This window comes from Ranitomeya imitator, chromosome 5 (genome assembly GCF_032444005.1).
Source record: "Ranitomeya imitator isolate aRanImi1 chromosome 5, aRanImi1.pri, whole genome shotgun sequence".
Lineage (NCBI taxonomy): Eukaryota > Metazoa > Chordata > Amphibia > Anura > Dendrobatidae > Ranitomeya > Ranitomeya imitator.
The window spans coordinates 161,243,388-161,266,635 of NC_091286.1; positions in this window are offsets into that span (position 1 = coordinate 161,243,388).

Consider the following 23,248-nt stretch of genomic DNA (forward strand, 5'->3'; position numbering starts at 1 on the left):
TTCGATTTTTGTGTATGGTGACGGTTTTTTACAAACCGACCTTTACCGAAAGAGTACTTCGGCCAATTCAGTACTGCACGCCTCCTCTCAACACCCTCGACACCTGATCAGAAACATCCCGACTGGCCAATACCTCCGTGCTAAAAGAATTTGTTCTAATAATATCCTTTTTGAAAAACAGGCTTTGGATCTCTCTCAACGGTTCAAGGACAGAGGGTACGGAAAGAGGATTATTTGCCGGTCATACCAGCGTGCCTTTTGGAGCCGGAGGATTGACCTACTACAACAAAAAACGATCATTGGACAACAGGACCAGGTATGATGTGTATTGGACTATAACTCCAGAAGTCAGGAAATCAGGGACATCATCGCCAGACATTGGCATATTCTTCAACTCGACGATGTTATCTCTAAATGTATTGGCGATACTCCGGAGATTACCTTTAGGAGGTCACAGAACCTAAGGGATCAACTGGTTCACAGTTACTACAGTGGTCCACGACAAAAATATATCTTCGGCTCCAAAGGCCCTAAATGGGGTTGTACTCGTTGTGGCAAGTGTGTGGCCTGTAAAAATATTTGTGAATCCACGGGCTTTTCCAACTCTACCATGGATAAGAATTATGTAATCACCCATACGATCACGTGTACCACGAAAGCGGTAGTTTACCATGCCACTTGCCCTTGTGGCTTGATTTATGTAGGTATGACTACACGCGAACTTCGTCGTCGGGTGCGTGAACACATCTTAGACATCGAAAAGGCCGCCACTGAAGAAGATAGTTACAATCTCAAACCCATACCTCGCCATTTTAAGTCCCTACACAAGTGTGATCCTACTGGACTAATGGTTAAGGGTATTGACCGTATCTTCATTGGTCCTCGTGGCGGTAATTGGAAAAGACTCTTGGCCCAACGCGAATCGAAGTGGATACATAAATTAAATACCATAACACCATATGGCCTTAATGACCACAATAGTTTTGTTCCGTTTCTACCAGTGTAATAACAATGTTTGGGTATTTACTACGTAGCAGATCCTTATGCTACATGCTGTTTTCTGTTGGTTGTTTTTATCTGGTTTCTTTTTAATAAAGTTGTTTTTACATTTTTTAGTCATTTTTCCTCTCTTTTTTGTTAGGTTTATTATTTGATTATGGTCATGTCCAGTCTACCTCCTTTCCTGGGATTTTTGATTCTGGCTTCCTTCCCTGGGGACTCTTGGATACTTTTGACTCTTTGGAATTTTTACATCAATCTACGTCTGGTTCCTTGATACTTCAATATCAATACTTCGAGACACTCTAGCAACCAAGTTGGCTCCTTTGATGTTGTCATTTTTGTCATGTTTCTTATATTGTGGTTATGTTACACGGTTTCACCATACACCTCATTGACCCTTCTTAGGTTGTCATACACTCTTACATTATTCATTTGTCGTATGTTTATATTTTTACATATATATTTACACTTATATTTCTATATCAATGTGGTTACCAATATGGTTCTACTCTTTTAATCACCTGGTACCCTTGCATTCATTGTATATGGTGTGGCTTTATAGATATCTCAGGTGTCCCCCTGTTAGCCTAGGTGTGTACATCTGTCTGTTCTCTATTTATGCCTTTATGTGGTCTTTTTACCTTTTTCCTTTATTGTCTGGGTCCTACACACGCATTAGTGCGTTTCTTTTATATTGCATTATGCCCTTATACACTTTGCTTCAGTGGGATATGCTATCTTAGCCAGTATGTATGTTATAACTTGTTGTCTATTGCCTTTATATGTTTGCACTTTAATGTCTCTTTTACATGCCTGTGTGTCTGCTGTCTCCCACTTTCATGTGCACAGCTTTCTTGCATATTTGGCGTTCTTCCTTCCGGATAAATTACCACTCTGACTTATCTGGCTGCATTTGAGGTCGCGTCCAGTTTGTATCTCCATTCTCTGCTACGCAGCTTTTGCTTGTTATGACAACGGTTGTTATGTTCTGTGCGGCTGCGCTCTAGTTTTCAGCCCAGTCGGCGCCGTCACTTCCGGTTCCGGTTTCTTCATGCTGACGTGCCCGCGTTGCGCTGGATACTCTTAGGATGCTTTCTATGCAGGTGCCGAAACCATCATTAGTGTTATGACAACGGTTGCTATGTCCTCTGCGGCTGCGCTGTAGCTTTGTTCCAGTTCGGCGCCGTCACTTCCACTTCCGTTTGCATCGTGCGGACGTGCTCGCATTGCTATTATCAGGACGCCTTTTTCCCAGGTGTTGGTACTCGTACCTATTATCTTTCTTTACTCTCTTTGGTCATGACCCCCTTATAATCACCCTCTGGCCAGTACCCAACCACCCCTAGATGAAGCATTTCATTGCGAAACGCGCGTCGGGTGTGGTGGGTCCCCGGGTGCTCCTCCATGGTAACTATACCTTCTACTTATACTATGGCTACATGTATTGTTTTCTAACAATTTAGTTATATATTTTTTTTGCCTATGTTAGCACTTACTAGTGCCTTACCTTATACATATCATTGCACTTTCTTAATGTATATATTTTTGCATGATCACTTATATCGCATGTATGGTTATTCTCTATACCGTTTGGAGATTCCGTTATTGTTTATTATTTATTTCATGTATGCTGTCTGTATTGAGGTTGCCCCCGAGTGAGTCCCACCCTTGCTGCTGCACTGGTGGCTACTGCCCTGTTTTTACGTTTTTTATGCATGTTCAATAAAGTTTGTACTTTTTATACATAGTTGTTGGCCCTTTTTGTGAAGGTTTTGGTTCTTTTTAGGTGTCTTCTACTTAGCCCCTTCATGGTCCAGTTTGGGATATTATTTGGTGTGTTTTGTATTCCTTACCTTTTAGGTGATTTATATCCCCATCCATTATGGATTTTAGAAGCAGAGATGCTTCTAGGACTATTCATGCTCAAAATGTGTTCTGTAGCAGTGGTGCGTCAGTGCAGGAACCAGTTCAGAAGACAGCATTAAAGAAAACATTTAGTAATTTGCTCAAACGTCGAACAAGACTATGGTAGAATTAGATTTCGTTAGAAAACTACGTATCTCAAAACTTGATCCCTAGAGGGTTACGAGTTCAGATCTTTCCCTCATTCCCGGTCAGTGATCTCTCTATGCGATCCAGATGGGAGACGGCTTGTCATTTGTGTTCCATTACATTCATGAATATTCTCATTGACATCAATGGTAAATCCATCAGTGAATTGGGCACTGAAATTGATGAGATTTATAAAAAACTGCAGACTGAATGTACCTCGGATGAATTTGATAAATTTAAGAAGGAAATGGACGAGTGTTGTGACACATGGGAGAAGGATATTTCTGGTAGAAAAAATAAAAAATTTCTACGCGATCAACAGGATAAATTGGATAACAAGGTCTATAAGTGGCATCATCAAGACCCCATTAACAAAACTGGCCCTGGTTCTGAGTCTGTTAGTATCTCTAGTGTCAACTCTTCCATATCATCCGTGGGCCAGACAGTGGAGCGACACTCTCGTTTCAATCAGAGGCAAAAGAATGACTGCTTCCAGAGCTACAACACAAGGAGACGTGCCAACAATCAGGACTCGGACCACGAGGAGGCTCCTCACAACACCACCATGAAGGTAATTAACCTCTCCGATATTAATCTTTCATCTGCTCAAATGTCCCTTCTTGCTAAGGGCCTTACGTTTGCTCCCTCTTCAGCCCCTGATAGATTCTCTGTTCTGAGGGATTTACAACTATTTACACGTAGGTTGTTTTTTAAGAGACTTTTCTTCCAGGATACACATGATTACTTGTCTTCCACAGAAAATGAAGAAGAGACAATCCAGATTTTAGCTGAATTGGCCGAGGAAGCAGAAGGTGGTACTATCAAGAAGTTTCCTAGACACCTTCTTCCAAAGTCCAAGAGGTTTCCTCAAACCAATACCGTACCTGTCCTTGATTTATTTATCAAATCAGTTATGAATTAGGTGAGCAGGGTCCCGGAGACTATTAGAGGTGATAATCTTACTAAAGACGAAAGATTGGCTCTCAGAGAACTGAGGAATATTCAGGGGGTGGTGATTAAACCATCTGATAAAGGTGGGAATGTGGTGGTGTGGTCAGCCGCCGCCTACGAAAAAGAGATGATGCGACAACTGAAAAATACATCTTGTTACCAGAAACTGACTTTCAACCCCCTATCTAAATATAGAGATGAGCTGCGAGTCCTGCTGCAGGAGGCGGTGGACAGTGACGTTCTGACGGTCAAACAGATGGAGGGTCTCTGGATTGATGAACCAACGGTTGCAAGCATCTATCTCCTTCCAAAGATTCACAAAAATCCTCTGACACCTCCAGGTAGGCCTATTGTTTCTGGGACTAATAACATCTCCGACCCCATTTCAAAATTTGTTGACTACCATTTAAAATCTTTGGTAGAAACCCTACCTTCGTATCTTAAAGATACTACTGATACCTTGAGGAAACTTGATGGGATTCAGTTAGGGTACCGTCACACAGTGGCATTTTGATCGATACGACGGCACGATTCATGACGTTCCAGCGATATATCCGTGACGTTCCAGCGATCTCGCTGTGTCTGACATGCTCCTGCGATCAGGGACCCCACTGAGAATCGTACGTCGTAGCAGATCGTTTGAAACTTTCTTTTGTCGTCTAGTGTCCCGCTGTGGCGGCATGATCGCATGGTGTAACAAAGGTGTGCACGATATTGTATACCATGTGCGCATAGTAACCAACGGCTTCTACATCGCACATACGTCATGAAATTATCGCTCCAGTGTCGTACATTGCAAAGTGTGACAGCAGTCTACAACACTGGAGCGATATTGTTACGATGCTGGAGCGTCACGGATCGTGCCATCGTAGCGATCAAAATGCCACTGTGTGACGGTACCCTTAGAATCCAACATGATTCTTGTTACATGCGACGTTGAGTCGTTGTATACATCGATTCGTCATGTAGAGGGCCTGGCAGCGACTACTTTCTTTCTTAACCATAGTGGCCTTCATCAAAATTTGTGTGTTTTCCTCATTAAGGCTCTGAGGTTCATTTTAACACACAATTTTTTCATGTATCGTGACTCAGTTTTCCTCCAAATACAAGGTACCGCTATGGGGGCGTCTTGTGCGCCCTCACATGCGAACCTTTTTTTTGGGTTTTTCGGAACGGGAGATTTTCCAGGTGTCCCCCCATCAGTTGAGTACCAGAGTTGTTTCCTGGTGGAGGTACATTGATGATGTGCTTATGATCTGGCAGGGTACCTGTGATGAACTAGATGCCTTTTTTACTGTTCTCAATAACAACTCTAAAAATATTAAGCTTACGTACAAATATAGCACTAGTTCTATCGAATTCTTGGATATTTCGATTTTTGTGTATGGTGACGGTTTTTTACAAACCGACCTTTACCGAAAGAGTACTTCGGCCAATTCAGTACTGCACGCCTCCTCTCAACACCCTCGACACCTGATCAGAAACATCCCGACTGGCCAATACCTGCGTGCTAAAAGAATTTGTTCTAATAATATCCTTTTGGAAAAACAGGCTTTGGATCTCTCTCAACGGTTCAAGGACAGAGGGTACGGAAAGAGGATTATTTGCCGGTCATACCAGCGTGCCTTTCGGAGCCGGAGGATTGACCTACTACAACAAAAAACGATCATTGGACAACAGGACCAGGTACGATGTGTATTGGACTATAACTCCAGAAGTCAGGAAATCAGGGACATCATCGCCAGACATTGGCATATTCTTCAACTCGACGATGTTATCTCTAAATGTATTGGCGATACTCCGGAGATTACCTTTAGGAGGTCACAGAACCTAAGGGATCAACTGGTTCACAGTTACTACAGTGGTCCACGACAAAAATATATCTTCGGCTCCAAAGGCCCTAAATGGGGTTGTACTCGTTGTGGCAAGTGTGTGGCCTGTAAAAATATTTGTGAATCCACGGGCTTTTCCAACTCTACCATGGATAAGAATTATGTAATCACCCATACGATCACGTGTACCACGAAAGCGGTAGTTTACCATGCCACTTGCCCTTGTGGCTTGATTTATGTAGGTATGACTACACGCGAACTTCGTCGTCGGGTGCATGAACACATCTTAGACATCGAAAAGGCCGCCACTGAAGAAGATAGTTACAATCTCAAACCCATACCTCGCCATTTTAAGTCCCTACACAAGTGTGATCCCACTGGACTAATGGTTAAGGGTATTGACCGTATCTTCATTGGTCCTCGTGGCGGTAATTGGAAAAGACTCTTGGCCCAACGCGAATCGAAGTGGATACATAAATTAAATACCATAACACCATATGGCCTTAATGACCACAATAGTTTTGTTCCGTTTCTACCAGTGTAATAACAATGTTTGGGTATTTACTACGTAGCAGATCCTTATGCTACATGCTGTTTTCTGTTGGTTGTTTTTATCTGGTTTCTTTTTAATAAAGTTATTTTTACATTTTTTAGTCATTTTTCCTCTCTTTTTTGTTAGGTTTATTATTTGATTATGGTCATGTCCAGTCTACCTCCTTTCCTGGGATTTTTGATTCTGGCTTCCTTCCCTGGGGACTCTTGGATACTTTTGACTCTTTGGAATTTTTACATCAAGCTACGTCTGGTTCCTTGATACTTCATTATCAATACTTCGAGACACTCTAGCAACCAAGTTGGCTCCTTTGATGTTGTCATTTTTGTCATGTTTCTTTTATTGTGGTTATGTTACACGGTTTCACCATACACCTCATTGTCCCTTCTTAGGTTGTCATACACTCTTACATTATTCATTTGTCATATGTTTATATTTTTACATATATATTTACACTTATATTTCTATATCAATGTGGTTACCAATATGGTTCTACTCTTTTAATCACCCGGTACCCTTGCATTCATTGTATATGGTGTGGCTTTATAGATATCTCAGGTGTCCCCCTGTTAGCCTAGGTGTGTACATCTGTCTGTTCTCTATTTGTGCCTTTATGTGGTCTTTTTACCTTTTTCCTTTATTGTCTGGGTCCTACACACGCATTAGTGCGTTTCTTTTATATTGCATTATGCCCTTATACACTTTACTTCAGTGGGATATGCTATCTTAGCCAGTATGTATGTTATAACTTGTTGTCTATTGCCCTTATATGTTTGCACTTTAATGTCTCTTATACATGCCTGTGTGTCTGCTGTCTCCCACTTTCATGTGTGCAGCTTTCTTGCATATTTGGCGTTCTTCCTTCCGGATAAATTACCACTCTGACTTATCTGGCTGCATTTGAGGTCGCATCCGGTTTGTATCTCCATTCTCTGCTATGCAGCTTTTGCTTGTTATGACAACGGTTGTTATGTTCTGTGCGGCTGCGCTCTAGTTTTCAGCCCAGTCGGCGCCGTCACTTCCGGTTCCGGTTTCTTCATGCCGACGTGCCCACGTTGCGCTGGATACTCTTAGGACGCTTTCTATGCAGGTGCCGATACCATCATTAGTGTTATGACAATGGTTGCTATGTCCTCTGCGGCTGCGCTGTAGCTTTGTTCCAGTTCGGCGCCGTCACTTCCACTTCCGTTTGCATCGTGCGGACGCGCTCGCATTGCTATTATCAGGACGCCTTTTTCCCAGGTGTTGGTACTCGTACCTATTATCTTTCTTTACTCTCATTGGTCGTGACCCCCTTATAATCACCCTCTGGCCAGTACCCAACCACCCCTGGACGAAGCATTTCATTGCGAAACGCGCGTCGGGTGTGGTGGGTCCCCGGGTGCTCCTCCATGGTAACTATACCTTCTACTTATACTATGGCTACATGTATTGTTTTCTAACAATTTAGTTATATATTTCTTTTGCCTATGTTAGCACTTACTAGTGTCTTACCTTATACATATCATTGCACTTTCTTAATGTATATATTTTTTGCATGATCACTTATATCGCATGTATGGTTATTCTCTATACCGTTTGGAGATTCCGTTATTGTTTATTATTTATTTCATGTATGCTGTCTGTATTGAGGTTGCCCCCGAGTGAGTCCCACCCTTGCTGCTGCACTGGTGGCTACTGCCCTGTTTTTACGTTTTTTATGCATATTCAATAAAGTTTGTACTTTTTATACATAGTTGTTGGCCCTTTTTGTGAAGGTTTTAGTTCTTTTTAGGTGTCTCCTATCTGTCACGGTAAACCCAAGACAGATACTTTGCGATTAATAGGCTGAGTAAGATTGTACAAATGTATCCATCATATTTTAGTTCCAGATCCGGTATTCCATAATATATATAACATGTTCAGAATTGCATTTAAGGACATTTTTTCTATTTTAAAAGTTTTACTGCATCCGAATTTTAAAAAGACAATGTTTTATTAGAATGTGCGCATGTTTTGCATGGGTGTTGTTTGCATTTGAAATACCTATTGGTGGAAAGCCAATTGTGAGTGTAAAGATTTTGTTGTGGACAATACAGACTTGGTGATAATGCATTCCCAATTGTGGGAGTGCGTCTAGGAACTATTCTGATGCTGTCTTTTAATATAGACTCCATGATATTATCATCTGTCAGAATATTTAGATTGTGGTGCACCAGCAGAACAGAATACAAGTCCGAGACATAGTGAACGACTGAAGAAGATAGTGCAGGACTATCTTGCAGTCAATCTAAATTCCATCAGGGGGTATGGACCCCCTTCATTGCTGCTGGTGGTGTCCTGATGGATAAGGGCATGCGGGTGTCCCCTGAAAGAGTACACCACCTAACTTTCATCAAGATGAACAAGTCATGGATCTATAATGAGTTCTGCACCCCTGTGGCAGACTGGGCAGACTAAGCGATGGTGTAGTTTTTAGTGCGCTGCATTGATCTTGCGGTATTGCAGTCTGTGACTCCTTTGTTGTGGCTTCTGTGCCTGATTTTGCTACTGCTGTTGATTTTACTAGCAATTTTATGAAATTTCGAGACTACAATTTGGGTCTCCACCTGGTTGCCTTCCTGTAGTGGAAGGGGTGAGAGCCCCATTTTATTATTTCTACTCAGGGGAAATTCATAATGTCTGTAAAGCAATGTTAAACTAATGGCACTATATAAGTGAATAAAATAAATAAATACAATAAAATGAGGCCACTTTTGTGGTGTCTGCCCATAATTTTTGGGAAAGTTTGCACTTCCAGATGGGTCTCCTTCCTGTGCTTTGCCTGAATTTGGCAGGGCTCTCAGACCAACAGGGCTACACCTGTCACTCATCCACATGTTGCCGATCAATGTTTAAGCTAGAAATGCTGTTCCAAGCTATGTCCCAAGCACTGTCCCTTGCTCTGTCCCTTGCTAAAATGTGACTGCTGGCTGGACCACATAATTAGCACAAAGGATTTATATATTGAAATGTAGCCTGCTTTATGGAGCATGCTAAAAGTACAAACAACTTAAATTCAGAAATGTGGACTCCTAGCAGGAGAAAAAATAGTAGCACTAAATATTTATATACTGAAATGTGACCTTGTTTCAGGACCATGGCATTAGCAGAAAGAATTAATATTTTCACCAGTGCATACTTTCAACTTTTGCACTTTATGGGTAAAGCAATAATGAATTTCATTGCACCGCTGCTGTGTGTTCCCTTAGCAGCATCTGCCCAGGGTATGGTGCGGTGACTCGGCAACACATGTATCCACTTTCATCTTAAATACTGTACTTTTCAAACTATAAAATGCACTTTTTCCCCAAATTTTTTTTGGGGAAAATGGAGGTGCATCTTATAGTCGTAATGTATTTACAGTTAGCGTGGTGGCAGCAGAAGTCGGGTGATTCTTCCAGTGGTCCGACGCTGCATGGTGATGATCTTGCTCTCATCCCGGCCTGGTGTTGCTGGTGCATCAGGTTCGGCGGTGCTCTGTGGTGCGTGGTGGTGCGGGGGGCTTTGGCGACATTTTGTGAAAGCCCAGAGCCCCCGAACTTCTATAGCCTCGATATTGTAGCCTCCGGGAAAATTGCCCCGGAGGCGGCACATGTGCAGATTGAGATCTCGGCTCTGAGATCTCATCTCCCAAGATCTCAGCATGAGATCTCTTTGCTGAGATCTCAATCTGCACCTGGGGAATCAATCTGGCCTCTAGGAAACGGGCAAGATCTCAATCCGCGCATGGGCCGCCTCCAGTGGCCATTTTCCCGGAGGCCACAGCATCGAGTCATAGAAGTGCGGGGGCTTTGGGATTTCACAAAGTATTGCCGTAGCCCCGCACCACCGCGCACCGTCAAACCTGCATCACCAGCCGCATCAGGCAGGGATGGGAGTGAGATCATTGCTCTGGAGCACCAGACTGGGATGGGATTTCCCGGAGACCACAGCATCGCAGAAATGGACTGGGCTTTCATAAAATGTCGCCATAGCCCTCCCGCATCACCAAGTACCGCTGAACCTGTGCACCTGTCTGGGTTATATTGTCGCTGGACTACCAAACACCCCCTTTGACTCCACTGCTGAGCCCCCCAGATAAGCTGAATTCAAGACTGTTACACGGACCCCTATTTGACGCATTCATTTTTTCCCCCATTTTCCTTCAGAAAGTTTGGGGTGCGTCTTATGGTCTGGTCCATCTTCTAGTCCGAAAAATACAGTTTGTGAATCTTCTTGGCATCTATCTTTGCACTCAAGTACAACTGTAAATTAGATTTTTTACCAACAATATATATATTCAGATGCCTTTGACCTCACACATGATCAATTTACAGTGTTTCTTACAGGTCGCCCCCTCAACAAATGATATGGTTATATGGTGCACCTTCTCCAGCTACCCTTATGAAAATGCAAAATTTGGAGCTAGAAATTATTTTTGTGGGAAAGATGCGATTTTTTTATTTTCATGGCTCAACGCTATACAGTTCCGTGAAGCACGCGGGGTTCCACGGTGCTCAATACACATCTAGATAAGTTCCTTGAGGGATCTAGTTTCCAAAAATGGTGTTATTTGTGGGGGTTTTCCACTGTTTAGGCACATCAGGGACTCTCCAAATGCAACATGGCGTCACTAATTGTTCCGGCAAATTTTACATTCAAAAGGTCAAATGGCGCTTTTTCCGTTCCGAGCCCTGCCACGTGCCCAAACAGTGCTTTTCCTCCACATATGGGGTATCGGCATGATCAGGAGAAATTGCACAACAAATTGTATGGTGCAATTTCTCTCGTTAACCTTATGAAAATAAAGAAAATTTTGTCTAAAGGAAAACTTTTGTCAAAAAAAATTAAATGTTTATTTTTTCCTTCCACATTTCACAAATTCCTGTGAAGCAACTGAACGTTTTAGAATGGTGTCACTCTTGGGTATTTTCTGTCATGTAGGACCCGTACTTCAAATGTGATGTGGTCCCTAAAAAAATCGTTTTGTAATTTTTTTTTGTAAAAATGAGAAATCGCTTGTCAACTTTTAACCCTTATTACTTCCTAACAACAAAAAAATTATGTTTCAAAACGTGTGCTGATTTAAAGTAGACATGTGAGAAATGTTATTTACTGGACATACTTGTGTATAAGCCGAGATTTTCATCACATTTTGTGTGCTGAAAATTCCCCCTTTGGCTTATACACGAGTCAGTTGTCCCCGAAAGCCGGAGGGGGAGCAGCGGAGCAGCGGGACACAGAGGCAGGAGTCAGTGGCTGTGGCTAAAGCCTGTGCCACTGCTAAAGAGAAATGAATATTAATTTCTCTTATAGCGTGCACTGTGAAAGATGCAGCCACCGGCTCATAGCACAGTGGCACACATCCTACATACAGGCCAAGACCTCCAGGGCGTAGAGAGACAGTTCATGCCATGTGTCTAGCTTCAATACCCAATAGTTGTAAGGCACAGAGGATGCTGGTATGGTCGGCAAGGTACTCCTTCAGGGCCTGGGTGCTGGGAGAGTGTGAGAAAACTGTCCCAGACTTTTGAGAGTGTTCCCCTGTTTCTGCTGCCGTGATGTGTCAGAATGCCAACGGACACGTTGTATTCAAGTACTAGCCTCTGCTACTCACAAAGCCTTGCCCACATATGTAATGTTCAGTTCTAATGTGTGACATTGCACATCAGTCAGCAAGTTGGAAGTTACAAACGCTACTGCAGCACTGCCAGGGTGGCCACAGTATAGCAGTGCTTTCAGCTTGCGACTGATGTGTATGTTTCAGAGATGAAGGGTCAGGAGGAGTAGATGAAGGAACTGTTGTAGAAGGTGGGGGAAACCCTGATTGAACCAGGGACCACAATCCTTGGTGTCAGTAGTACGTGTTCTGTCCCAGGGTTCACCTGAGTTCCAGCTTCCACAATGTTCACCCACTGTGCCACCAGGAAAATGTAGTGACCCTGGCCACAAGTACTTGACCCCATGTCCTTGGTTAAGGAGACCTTCCCAGTCACAGCATTGGTCAAGGCACATCTGATGTTATGTGACACATTCTTGTGTAAGGCAGGGACGGCACACCGGGAGAAATAGTGGTGGGTGGGGATCAAGTATCAAGGGACATCCGCCACCATGAAGTTGTAGAAAGCTTCCATCTCCACAAGAATAAACGACAACATTTCCAAAGCAAGCAGTGCACACCCTGGTCCTCCTTCTGACTTGCTGACTTAACAACATCACTTGCTGGCAACTGTGTCTTATCATTATCCACTTCTTGCAACAGTAATTGCATTTTCCCACCGTCGCCTTCTTGTGACTGTGGGTGATCAATTATTTGGGCATTGCTACCTGTGTTCTCCTCATGTCCTGCTTGAAACAGGCGGGGTGAGAGGCCATAATCTTTAAATAGAAATGTGAACAGCTCTTCAGAGTGTTGAAGTGTGGGATCACTTGTCTCCAGGCTATCAGCATGGTGGGAGGAAGGATAATCAGGGTGAGGATTTTGTTGTCCTGAAACATGGCTACTGAGATTGGACAGTGTGGAAGACAGGGTGGTGCTGGCAAACTGACTGGAAAGATTATCTGCTATCCATCCACCAACCTTTTCACACTGGTCTGGCTTCAAGAGTGGTGTTCCATGCCCCCCTACAAAGTGGTACAGGAAGCTAGGTCAACATGATGTGTGTGTTTGCTGTGCTTCTGCAACAGGTACAGTTTCACTGTGCCCACGGCCTCGGCCTCTGCACTCACATCAGCATCACATCCACTTCCCTGCCCCTTACTATGCGCCGTGCCCATTTTCAATTACATATTATATATCTCTGTTGAGAAAACTTTGCAGGACTAGTATTGCAGGAAAATCTGTCCACCTCAGATGTACATTTTACACTGCAGTAGCAATATAGCGATGCTGTTGCTAACCAACAAAGTCTGGCTGTATGCTTTTGATGCACAACTGGTGCAGTATAAATGGAGTATAATATTTCCCTGCTCAGAACAATTTGCAGGATTAAGAGCAAAAAGATTATTATCCCTGTAAAGGACTTTTGGTATGAGTTACAGCAGAAAGGAAGTGCAATTAATCCTATCCTGTTCGACACTATCACTTCAATACAATTTCTCCATAAGTATTAATATCGATTATAATTAGCCCTAATAAGGGCTGTTGTTGTAGTTGACAGAAATATAAATGTAAATGGTGTCTAATCCCTGACTATATGCAGCTAAAACTCTGTCCCTAGTTCTGTACCACCTCTCCCTGCCTTGCCTGTTTCCATTTTTACACTGTGCCGAGCATAGTGTCCCGGGTCTTATAAACACCCTATGATGCTATGCAGCCAGCCAATCATAGTTACGCCACTACCAACATGGCTATGACATTACAGTGACTGGCAGGCAATCCCTGCATGTTTATTGTTTGTCTATCATGCGCCAAACATGCGGGCATGGACTCGAGCTTGTGCTCGAGCGTTCAAAATTACTCACTGAGTAATGAGCACATTCGCTCATCACTAGTCCTCATCATAAAATTCAACATCAGAAGTATGCAAAAGAACATGTAAACAAGCCTGATCCAATTTGGAAACATCCTGTGGACTGAAGAGGATAAAATAGAACTATTTGACCACAATGATCAAAGGCACGTGTGAAGAAAAAAACATTAAGCATGGGGTACCTCAATCATGCTTTGGGATTGTGTTTCAGCCAATGGCATGAGGATCATTTCACTGGCAGAAGGAGCAATGGATTCAATGAAATTTCAACAAATTCTTGATGCAAACTTGACACCACCTGTAAAAAAGCTGAAGTTGAAAAAAGGGTGGCATCTACAAATGGATAATGATCTTAACACAAGTCAAAATCCCCAAAGACTACCTAAAAAGGCAATATTTATTGAAACAACGTTAAAAAATATACAGCTAATTTAAAAAGCCAGGTTAGTGACATCACGAGTCACCAAAAAGGTGACACTGTAAAAATTGTCAGTTTGCAGTGCCACCTTTTTGGTCACTCATTATGTCACTACCCTAGCCTTTTTAAATAAGCAGTATAATTTTTAACATATTGATTCAATAAATATTGTTTCTATCTTTCTATAACTGGCTTTTCGTACAATTTTATTGAACTGCTTTCTGTGCAGTTTGCGTTTGACTAGTGCACCCTTTTGTGGTAACAAGTACACTTACTCTATCCACCAACCTACTTATGAAAATGAGTGCACACAAAGGTCTAAGAAAAGCTAACAATTTATTGTATATACTTTTTAAAAGATTTAAATACAGAAGACATGCATATACCAAAACAGAATGTTCCAAGAAGTGGCACCAGTAACATGTACAAAGTAAGAGATGTAAAGTAACACAACAGATTCCAAATAGGACAAAGAACTCCATCTACATAAAAATTCAAGTCAACTGACAAGTGTCATGACCGGTACTAAATAGTTTAGTGAAAAAATGCAAAAGGTAAGTACTTGCACAAAAGATGGTATGTCAGTGAATAGATGGTCTGGTACATGCATCCTGGTCCACCTGCCTCAACGCATGTCTCACCCAGAGGCTTCATCAGGGGGCGTGTGAGACCTTTGTGTGCACTCGTTTTCATATGTAGGTTGGTGAATTAGTCTCGCAGTTTGTTTCTCTAATATTTTCTTTTATGTTTGCTCAGTCTTTTGTGTCGGTATTCACCCTCACACTCACTTATAGATGAAGCTTTTACAATGTCCCTCACACTGCATTGATCTTGACACTCTCCTTGTCAAAGCTGCTTCTGCAGTGATACGCATGGGGATCCTCTCACCTCTCCCTGGACTGTTTCCTTCTTATCATGGACATCCCTGACATCTTTGGTTTGACTCCCTGACTGCTCTTTTTAGGTGACATATGCTGATTCCCTATAGCCCACACTGGTGCCCTTGCAGTATTTATCACCCATTTTCTTTGTTTTAGCCCTACTTATAGGTTATTATACCTTGGGCTGTTTGCCGTCATATTTATTTCTTCTTGGATCCCACAATACATGCATATATATTGTATACACTCCTTTACATTCCAGTAGTTGTTTACCCAACTGCTTCCACCTGCTCATGCTTTTTCATTTTGCATGCACTTTATCACCGTTCTTACGGATGCCCAACTACGGATACTGATATTGTTTGACATTGTGTATACTGAACACCTTGTATTGGTTGTTTATTTTGTCTGAGTTGCCCTAGCAGGAAAGGTCCCATTTATATACAACTCTGTATATAGACCCCTGTGGTATGTTCATGAGTTTAAAGGAAAAAGAAACGGCAGCACTCACCAGTCTTGACGGCAGGTAATACTTTATTGGTGCATGTTCTTCACGGCTCGGGGGTGCATATTTACAGAGAAGTGTGCAGGTAAAACGACGGCCGTTTCACGCTACTCGAGCGCTTCAACAGGTCTGTGAGGGAACGGACATGATGCTTGGGAGAAATACCTACCGAGGCCGGTCCTCACCCCGCCCCATGCCGCCCACTCATGGTATGAAAGCGCTCGAGTAGCGCGAAACGGCCATCATTTTACCTGCCCACCTCTCTGTAAATATGCACCCCCGAGCCATGAAGAATATGCACCAATAAAGTATTACCTGCCGTCAAGACTGGTGAGTGCTGCCGTTTCTTTTTCCTTTGGATTCCTGCATGTTGGACTTTCTTGGCAACAGCACCCGAAGTCTTGTTTGTTCAGCCGCAATCCATGCTTGATGGGTCCGGTGTGTCGGCTAGCTGGCGTCCTGGAGGTGCGGTCAGCTGTTTCTCGATTGTATGTTTATGAGTTTGTTCATCTTTTTCACGGATCATACTGATTCATATATGGACTCCATTTATTCCAGGGATGTGATTGTGTTGTTTCATATTGTTTTTAAATGTTTTTAATCATCTTTGGTGTTTTTTGTATGTCCTTAATAAAGTATTTTGATATTTTTCTTATCCACGAGTGCGCTATATTCATGCATTGACGTTTTCTCCCCTTTTTTGATACATTTCCTTCCTGTGCATGTTGCAGCACCCGCACTTATGCCATTTATGCCCATTTATGCAGTGCACCCTATTTCCTAATTGCATTGATCTGAACATCATTGAAAATCTGTGGCTAGACCTCAAAATAGCAGTGCACGAAAGATGACCCAGGAATCTCACAGAACTGGAAGAATTTTCCAAGGAAGAATGGATGAAAATCCCTCAAACAAGATTTGAAAGACTCTTGACTGGCTACAAAAAGCGTTGACAAGGGTGCTACTAGGTATTAACGATGCAGGGTGCCCAAACTTTCCCATCAGCCAATTTTCCTTTTTGTAATTTTTAAAATGTAAAACAATGACAATTTTTTTATTGCCTAAGATACAAAGCAATTGTGTCATCTTTAACTTTAAACCTTTTAGAGGTCACTTCATCATCAACTTACTTAACAGTTCACAATAACAGTAATCTGACCAGGGGAGCCCAAACTTTTACATATCACTGTATATCTCAAATACTTTAAATTAAAGCATTTGTATGTACAAATATGTATATCATTATGAAATATATTAATACTAAGTTTTATAATAATAAGGAAGTTCTCCTAATATAGGTATACAGCACTTAAGAAGAACATAGTTCAAAATGCATAAGTATGCACCCTCAGACCATGAGGATAAACATTTCACACAAATTTGAGATAAATATCACATTAGGTACCAACATTTAAATAAAATGCTCACCCACCATACACCCGACACATGTTACGCCTGATGAACACTTATTTATTTTTCTCTGTTCTCATAATTCTTGTCATTTTTTATTTGATGTATTAACATAAACTGTCTATGTTTTACTGGTTTTCTAGATTCATAGAACAAGAATGTTACAAACCATTGATGTATTTTGAGCTTCTGTTCCTTTTTGTTTAATGGTGACTATAAGATTATATAGAGTCATAATGTGGTATAATATAAGTTCCATTATCTGAAATTCTTTGCGAAGCTTCATAGAAAATAAATACCTTTCTTTTGGACCACCAGCAACTGGATTCTCTTTATGTGCACTGTGTGATGGAGCCCATAAAGATATCTTTTTTATTAAGCTTCCTATGACCTGCATACCAATATAAACAGCTTAAGACTGTCCCTGACTCTCTCAACCTGAGCGTGAAACCTTCATTTATTTCTAAGAGGTTGTCACATTAGTGTTGAGAGAGACATGGCCAGTCCGTGCATTAACTGTCCTTGCTTGGAACGATTTGCAATGACTTATGAATGAACCCTTATCGTTTTTCAGTAACATTCTCCAGAAAGGATAAGAATGAAATAGAAAAAAAAGAGAAAAAGAGATGGCCTCATTGCCTGGTACAAAAACTATAATAATAAAATATGTTACAATTAAATCAAACACCAGAAGGGAAATGCAAAGCAACAAAAAATTCTTTAATTTATTTCATGTGAAAGTTTTGTACTCTATAAATTAGAAAACCTTCACCTTCGAACCAGATCCTTTTAATCTTTCCACACCTATCAGTCAGTTTATTTAAAGTCTAGGGATTAAGAGGCCAACTTTAATATGGAATGCATTGCTGACAAACTGATACTGCCATCTGTTCCTCGACCAGGTGCACATTGTTCCCATGAAACATATCATTGTTGCTTCAAAAAAAAAATGTAGTAAGTAGAAATACATTCATGGATATTTGACACAGATTTCATCAATCTTGGAACTTTTTAGAGGAAAACATCATCACAAGATAAAAATACAAAGAAATAAAGGCACCAAAAATACAATTTTAGTAGACTGAAAGTTAAGATCTTGCATGAAACATATAGTTTGCAGTAGTCAGACTTAAAAAAAGGGTTTTAACCTCTAAATAACCTAAGGATAATAATTTAATGCTTATATAGATTGTTTTGGGCTGATCGGACTCAGAGGAAAATGGAAACTTAGAACTTCCTGGCATAGGAAGTAATGATGCTTGGAAATTTAGGAGGCAGTGATCATGCTATCCTCACATTTTGGATAACAAGGGGAGGAAGACCAGCAAGGACTCAGACTTTAAGATTGGACTTCAGAAACACAGATTTTAATGAACTCAGAAAGAGGGTGGGGGAGGTCCAATGACTCCGCATAACCTCTTTTTCTCAATTTCATTTGATGTTTGCACAGTATATAACAGGTAGATCTTAGTTATACTTATGGTGGTGCCCTCTATTTTCTCTTGCCGGGTTTGTAGCACTCTAAACTAATTTCCTTCTATGATAGAAACATTGACTGTCTGAATCACGGAAATGCTGTAGATATTGTATGTCTCAACTTCACACTTAAACAATGCATCTCAGAGGAAAAGCACACACATGTAGTAGGTAAATAGGTAAATACTAGCCAACAGTGGAAGTTTTAAAGGGTGAAGGTGGAACCAGAATCACTACAGCATGTGTACGTATAGGAGGAATAAAGACCAATCGGTAAGAATATAAATATGTGAAGAAGAAAACACAGACCGAATGCAGGAGTCTATAATATAAAAAGGTATAGCTTTAATTAGGTACGTAACAATTAAAATTTGGAAAGAGTGGGAATGAATCACCAGATGAAAAACGGATGTGATAACTAGGGACTAGTGATGAGCGAGCATACTCGGTAATCGCTGTACTCGCATTTCTCGGCTCGCACCGAGCATTTCCGGGTTTGTTCAGCAGGAGCTGAGGGTCTCCGCCATGCATGATTGGTGCTCTTTACAGAGCCAATCAACATGCAGGGATTGTGTGCCACACACTGTAATGCTGCAGCCATCTTTTTTGTGGTATTACAATGATTGGCTGGCCACACAGCATCATCAGGTCTATAAGAGACCTGGCGCTGCCCTCTTCATCGCACTCAGCTCTGGATTCGCACAGTGTAGGGAGAGGTGCTGCTGAGATAGGGTCGGATTTGGGGATTTATTAGTGTGGGTCCACCATCATAAAATCCACAAATCCAGCTAAAGCAACAGTCCTTCTAAGAACTAATTACGGAGTATATAGGTTGCAGTGCTATGTAGGCATGGGAGTGTATGTGGCTCTATACAGATCAGTGCAAGGCAGGCACTGTATGTGGGTATATAGATATCATTGCATACATCCAGAGGGTCCATTTTATTACTTTCTGCTGCTGCTGCTGCCTATTACATATATACCTGACCTCAGGTATCAGTGGCTAGGAAGAATTTTTGTGGCATCCTAATCCAGATTATTTTATTCCAAAGCAATCCAGAGCCTGTCAGACGCCTGATCTATCTGTGGGCTGCAAATTTGGGCATTTCAGGCCTCCATTCCACTGTATTTGCTGTCTGTTACCCTCGTTCTATACAGTATTTTGGGGGAAAAATACAAAAATACAGGCCACATATTAAGCATTGTGGTTTCTCTGTCAGACTTCTGATCTATCTGTGGGCTACAAATTTGGGCATTTCAGGCCTCCATAACACTAGATTTGCTGTCTGTTACCCTCATTCTAAACTCTATTTTGGGGTAAAAAATGCAAAAATACAGGCCACATATTGAGCATTGTGGAATCTCTGTAAGACACCTGATCTGTCTGTGGACTACAAATTTGGGCATTTCAGGCCTCTATTCCACTTTATTTGCTGTCTGTTACCCCCCGTCCTATATAGTATTTTGGGGTAAAAAAAATACAGGCCATACAGGTCCTTTTTTGTGTTATATAACACATCCAAAAATCGTTGAAACATTTTCCTGGGCTACATTTTTCAGCCATACATTTTTGTGTAGTGTGGAATACATTTCTGTGATCACTACACTATTTCGTAGTGTGGAGTAAATTTGTATGATCTCAGTGAAAAAAAAGCTTTTAAAAATTTTGCAGGCCTCCATTTTTCAGACAAAGTGTTACTTGTCTGTGAATATTTCTGTGATCCCAGTGAACAAAAATGTTAAGAGAGGCTTTTAAAAATTTTGTAGGCCTCCATTTCTCAGGCATGCAGTGTTATGTGGTCTGTAAACATTTCTGTGATCTGTAAAACATAGTCTTTTGTGAATAATTCTGTGATCTCTAAAAGTGAAGAAAAGCTTTATGAACTTTGTAGACTTCAATTTCTCAGACATTCAGTGATTTATGGCCTGTGAACATTTCTGTGATCTGTAAAACTGCTAAAAAGCTTTTCAAAATATGTATAGGCTTCCATTTCTCAGACATACAGTGTTATCTGGTCTGCGACTATTTCTGTAATCTCTAAAACTGAGAAAAAGCATTGAAACATTTTACTAGATTGAATTTGATTGTCATCCATGCGATTTTACATTCTTTCAGTTTCATTACGGTGGAGTAAACTCACAAAAAGCACTTTTATTGCTGCATGCAATTTTTTCTTCTTTCATTAAAAATAAACTTGGCTTCAAGAGACAATTACAAAATGCGCAAGGCATGCATTAATGGACGGGGAAGTGGATGGTGCTCGTAGATGCTGAGGACGTGGGGCAGATGTGACTATGCCTGTTGCTGGAGCACAAGAAATACGTCCATCTATGACACATAAGTTACTATACCACTTTGCAGGAAGGCACAAGGAAGGCACAGTACACCACTTCTGAGCCATAGCAGTATGAACAGGTGGTCAGTTGGATAGCAGATAATGTTTCCAACAAGATTTGCAGCACCATGTCTTCCACATGGTCCAGTCTCACCAACCTAAAATCTGGATCACTTAATCCTCACCCTGATTCTCCTTCCCACCACCATGTTGACTCTCAGAAGACTAGTGATCACACACTAGGACATTCCGAGGAGCTGTTTACCATAACATTTCTTGATTGTGCCCTCTCAACCTGCATGCTGTTTAGTGATGCACAAAACTTAGATCAGCCACAGCCACAAGAACATGACAGTGGGGAGCGGCAAATTTGGAATACGGAGGAGGATATGTGTTATGATCTGGTGGCCTAGGAGCAGCATGAGACGGACTCTGGAGAAGGTGGTACCTATACTGACCGCAGACCCTGAACTTAGCAGCGCAACTAGAAGTAGCTGTGGGATGTACCTAACACTCCCTAGACACCTCGACACAGCCTAAGAACTAACTTCCCCTAAAGATAGAAACGGGAAAACTATCTTGTCTCAGAGAAAATCCCCAAAGGATAGACAGCCCCCCACAAATATTGACTGTGAGAGGAGAGGGAAATGACATACGCAGACTGAAATCAGGATTTAGCAAAGGAGGCCATTCTAGCTAAAAAGAAAGAATAGGACAGAGTACTATGCGGTCAGTATTAAAACACTAGAAAATATCCACCACAGAAAATAGAAATCTCCACATCTGACTAAAGACATGGAGGGTATATCTGCATCTCCAGAGACACAGCTTGGCTGCAAAAAATCCTTCACAGACAAAGCTGGACAAGACAAAACATGAAAATGCACTGAACTATAAGGTCCACAGCATGTGGACAGCAAAAACAAAGCCAAAACTTATCTTTGTTGAAATGAACAGCAAAACAGGAGAGACCAGGTATGGATGTGAATCCTCCAAAAACAATGGACAACTGGCACTGACTAAAGGATCAAGCAAGAATAAGTAGCCCAGTCCAAATTGCAATAAGTGAACACACCTGATAAATGCTGCGATCCAAAGACAGCAGCACTACCACTCATAACCACCAGAGGGAGCCCAAGAGCAGAATTCACAACAGTACCCCCCCTTGAGGAGGGGTCACCGAACCCTCACCAGAGCCCCCAGGCCGATCAGGATGAGCCAAATGAAAGGCACGAACCAAATCGTCAGCATGAACATCGGAGGCAACAACCCAAGAATTATCATCCTGGCCATAACCCTTCCATTTGACAAGATACTGAAGCTTCCGCCTCCAAAATCTTCTCAACCACATACTCCAACTCCCCATCAATCAACACCGGGGCCGGAGGATCAACAGAGGGAACAACGGGCACCACATACTTCCGCAACAAAGATCTATGGAAAACATTATGGATGGAAAAAGAGGCTGGAAGGGCCAAACGAAAAGACACTGGATTGATAATCTCAGAAATCCTATAAGGACCAATAAACCGAGGCTTGAACTTAGGGGAAGAAACCTTCATAGGAACTTGACGGGAAGACAACCACACCAAATCCCCAACCCGAAGCCGGGAACCAACACACCGACGACAGTTAGCAAAACGCTGAGCCTCCTCCTGAGACAACACCAAACTGTCCATCACATGAGCCCAAATCCGCTGCAGCCTGTCAACCACAGAATCCACGCCAGGACAATCAGAAGGCACAACCTGCCCTGAAGAAAAACGAGGATGAAAACCAAAATTACAAAAAAAGGCGAAACCAAGGTAGCAGAACTAGCCCGATTATTAAGGGCAAACTCGGCCAATGGCAAGAAAGCCACCCAATCATCCTGATCAGCAGACACAAAGCATCTCAAATAAGTTTCCAAAGTCTGATTAGTTCGCTCGGTTTGGCCATTTGTCTGAGGATGAAAGGGGGAAGAAAAAGACAAATCAATGCCCAGCCTAGCACAAAAGGCCCGCCAAAACCTAGAAACAAACTGGGAACCTCTATCGGACACAATATTCTCCGGAATGCCATGCAAACGAACCACATTCTGAAAAAACAACTGAACCAAATCAGAAGAGGAAGGCAATTTAGGCAAAGGTACCAAATGAACCATCTTAGAAAACCGGTCACAAACCACCCAGATAACCGACATCCTCTGGGAAACTGGAAGATCTGAAATAAAATCCATAGAAATATGCGTCCAAGGTCTCTCAGGGACCGGCAAAGGCAGAAGCAACCCACTAGCGCGGGAACAGCATGGCTTAGCCCGCGCACAAATCCCACAGGACTGCACAAAAGAACGCACATCCCACGACAAAGAAGGCCACCAA